This window comes from Benincasa hispida, chromosome 12 (genome assembly GCF_027475165.1).
Source record: "Benincasa hispida cultivar pf3 chromosome 12, pf3_genome.v1.1, whole genome shotgun sequence".
In the NCBI taxonomy this organism is placed as follows: domain Eukaryota; kingdom Viridiplantae; phylum Streptophyta; class Magnoliopsida; order Cucurbitales; family Cucurbitaceae; genus Benincasa; species Benincasa hispida.
The window spans coordinates 55538464-55543192 of NC_143489.1; positions in this window are offsets into that span (position 1 = coordinate 55538464).

Genomic DNA, 4729 nt, shown 5'->3' on the forward strand with positions numbered 1-4729 from the left:
TCTCATTTTTAATTGAAATGAGTTGGGCTGGGCTGGACTTTGCAATTTTTGCAAAACAAAAAAGTGATGACACGCATGTCTAATTTTGTAAACATGCTTCGCTAGTTGCACAATATTTGAAAGTTGAAACCTTGATTGATTCATGAAGGTTTTAAAAATAAAAAATAAATAAAATCTCATTGAAAATTTTATTTGGATAATTGTAAATTCATTTAAAATTTTGGAAATTCAAATAATGGTACAGAAATTGGATGAAAGATTTGAAAATTTATGTCAAATTTGATAAAAAGAAGTAAGATTTGATAAAAGATTTAGAAACATTGCACAATATTTTTTGAAAAATTTATAGAATTTCGATTTTTCATCGAAAAAGCCCAAGATAATGGTTAAAATAAAAGAAGTAAATTTTTTATTTAAATCTTGATAGTCGAACCCGTCAAAAGGATTGATCTAGAAAATTTATTTTAATGAGAATTTTTTTAAAAGAATACTAATTATAAAAATAGAAATGTTTCGGGATTATTTTTTACAACTTTCCTAAAAAGTAATATATGTTTAGTGATGGAGATACAAGACCATTCAACATAAATTTATGAGCAAACAACGGTACTTGGTATATTATCTATCTACATATCAAATCATGCCAGCTAATTCACATAATTATAATTTTTCGGAATCCATTTTCTTTGTCATTTTTCTAGATTGTGTTCCTAATACTATTTTCACGGGAAAATTAAAAGGGTATTCTCCTTTTAGAAACTATTTAGGAAAATATTGTTGTTTTCAAATTATTTGTAAAAATATATATATATTTTTTTAAATAAGTCGAGAGTTGAAAATTCGACCTAGATAGGTCGAATTTTGAACCATCGACCTTCCTTTCATTTGTATGTCGAACTTTGAACCCTCGACGTTGCCTTTCTTAATATTATTATTGAGTCTGTTTAATTATCATTCCAGAGACCTTCCTCTATCAAAAGATCGTATTTCTAAATTTTCATAAGGTCCCCCTGGAATTCCTTCCAAAGCTTGTTGAATAATTTTTACGGATTCTGTCATCTCAGCAAGTCTGACTAAATAACGAGCTAATGAATCTCCTTCTTTATGCCACTGAACTTCCCAATCAAATTCGAGAGCAAGATTATGAGAGAGAGCGAGATTTTGAGAGATGAGATTTTAAGCGAGAGCGAGAGCGAGAGCGAAATAGCGAGATTTTGATAGAGAACGAGAATACCGTACAAATTTTCCCTTTTTTTTCTTTTTTAATTATTACACATTCCACCTTCTTCTTTCTAATCATTTCTCTTTTTTTTTAATTTTCAATTTTATAAAAATAATTTCTAAAAATATTTTATTATTTTATTTAAACTCTAAAAAGAATAAATTAAAAAAAATAATAATCATAAAAATAAAAAAAATTAAATTAAATATCTCATTTATATAAAAATAATTACAAAAATCAATGTGTCCCACAATGCGGACGTCGTCGATTTCGAGCTGGTTGTCGTCGTCGACTTCGAACTTGAGGTTGCTCGGGTTCTTCTTGATGTTGCTCTGGTACCTCTGCAAGCACTTCATAATATAAATATTCATTATGTTCTTCAAGACCCCGACCATGTCCATGCACGTATGAAGACGAAGGACCAGCCTCTGAGTCATAATGTCCTGAACCAAATGCTGGCATCATCATCATCGGACTAACATAATCAATTTGACTCTGCGTCTGCATCATAGGGGGCAACTCTTCTACATTATGTGCAACCTCATCAAACTCATCCTCTTATCGAACAGGTCCTCTACATCTAGGAGCTAGTGGAGGAACAATAGGTATATCGTACATATAATGAATTTCCTCCATATAGCTTTGGTTGTCACTACATATAGCAAGAACCTGGTTCGAATCATTTGCAATCTCATGGAGTCTACTGTTGTTCGATCTCTATGAATTATAAAACAATTAGACAATATTTAAAATAAATTTAAATTAAAAAAATTAGATAATATTCATTCATTTACCAGATGACCCATAGCTGCTCCCGGACGAGTGACGTAGCGCCTTATGATTTTATTATACCAATGAATATATTCTGGAGTGACATCTGTGTCAAACTATTCAAGAGAAACCCCCACTGCAATAAACCTTGCATGATAGTGCCATCGCACTACCAAATGTGCGACTTTTTCGGACCAATCTCCAGTTCTTAGGTCAATATCATGCAGTACGGGTTCAGTATTACAAAGCGATGAGACATTCTGCTGAAAACCGAATTGTCTTATCACCTTGTCAGGAATATGCCACTTACCAATGTGAAAACATATGAGAGGACTCATCGTCCGCCATATGTTTTGACCATTCGTACAAAAATTAGGCAAAGTATGCACAATAATTTTGTACGGCTCCCAAATAACCTGAAACACAAAATATTATATTAGAGAATATTAAAGACAAATACAATAAAAATATGAATAAAATAATCAATTAGGTTTAGTGTAATGTATCTGTTCAGGTTGAAGCAGATCAAACATGTATCTATACTGGTTGACTACATGTGTGACTGTCCTAGCTCACAAAATTGTGTTCCTAACCATATTTAATTTAACCTCGATCCTTTAATCTTGTCGGCAGGTGGGGTCGCACCGAGGTACAGTTGACAAACTTCTAACCAGTCATCGTACATCATTCTGGTGATCGGCTCACCATCAACAGGTAACCCCAACAACACTTCTATGTCTTGTAGAGTGATAGTGCACTCTCCAACAAACATATGGAATGTATGCGTCTCGAGCCTCCATCTTTCAACCAAGGCTGTGATCAGATGCCAGTCCAACTGAATAAATCCTAATCGGCAACCCCATAGAATCCAGATCTACGCAGTAGTAGTAGTATGCGAGGGTGGAGCAGGATAGTGCGCTGGAGAACTGCCTCTCAACGTCTACAAGATATTTCTCCAGTAGTACGATGGTGACATTTATACTTTTTATTGAAGTTGCTGACGATATGTCTTAAGCAGAAACGATGGTGACATTTCGGTCCCCTCCAACCTTTGCTGGGTTTTTCACTACTGTAATTATACCAGCATGTCGATCTAAAATTAAACACACCTCTTCGTGTGTTACAATTTCTCTCAGGTGTTTCAGGAACCATCCCCATGAGTCTGCGGACTCTTCATCAGCAACGGCAAAAGCAAGTGGAAGTAGATGGCCGTTCAAGTCAACTGATGTAGCAATCAACAGTTTTCCTCTATATTTGCCGTACAAGTGTGTACCATCTATCTGAATGATCGGCCGACATTTATTAAAAGCTTCTATACAAGGACCAAATGCCCAAAATACAGAAGTTAGGATGACATGGCCTTCAGTAAGCGTTTCTTTAACTCTCTACTCTACACGTGTTCCGGGATTAGTCTGCTTAACTATATATAACCACCTGGGCAACAATTTGTAAGACTCATCTCAATCACCGAACACTTTAGCCAACGTTTTTCTTTTTCCCTCCCATACCCTATGGTAAGGAACATGATATCCAAACTTTGATTTGATGTCGGACTGCAGTTGTGTCACACTGATAGATGATTTTTCTCTTACGGCATCACAGAACTCTAGTGCAATCATTGATGAATCCAATTGCACGTGACTTTGACTTAGTTCTGAATAAAAACAGATATGCTGCTCATCATACTTAGTGATCTCGAACAAGCCATTTCTTTATTGCACGAAGCCTCTACTTGCAACCTTCCTCCCACTTCTTACACCGAATTGTCCAAATCATCAGTGTAGATTCAACAACCTCGTATGGTGCGTGACACTTTATTGCAAAATATTTGACCGTGTGTTGTAGCATTTCCTTGTCTTGACAAATCATTCCTTTATACAATTGTATATTGTCAACGTCCACAGGAGCTACAATTAGGTCATGTTCCCGAATACTATCCAATACATTCATATCCAAATCATTGAATGTATCTAAAAGAATCTCATGTTCACGACCATCGAAATCCAACTCTTCAAATTCGTCATCCGTTTCTAGTTAAGTGATGTATCAGGATCCACCCCTATCATATTTACATTTACATACAAATGTACTACATTTGGCACTGGTATTGCCATTGAGAACATCAAGTTCATAGCTTGTGCATTCGAAATAGGGAATGACATATATCTTATTAATCCTGATAGTTCTAGATTGGGATGTCTATATATTATTTCTATCTGATTTGCTCTCATATCTACACTAAGTAACATCCCAACCATTTGAATGAATTGTTTAAATACAATTCCACTATTCACATTTATGGTAAAACTCCCACTTGGTGGTTGGCCATACTCAACTCCATCAATACCATCAATCATATTACCATTTGTAAACAACAAAAATCCCAAACATTTGCCTGCCATTTTCTAAAAAAAAAAAAGACAAACATCAATTTTTTGTATTATACTTTTTATATGAAGTATATTAAAAAATATTAAATTTTTTAGTATATAAACATAAACTTTTTAAGTTTTATGAACATCAACTCTTTAAACATAACAATAAATTAAATTTTTTATAACTATTTTTAAACATAGCAATAAATTAAACTTTTTATAACTATTTTTAAAAATAACAACAAATTAAAATTTTCAAATTAAAATAAGGTAAATTTTTTTAAACTATTTTTTCAAATTTAATACAAAATAAAAAATTAAGGCTATGGCAGAGGGGCATGAATACGTCAATGAATGCATG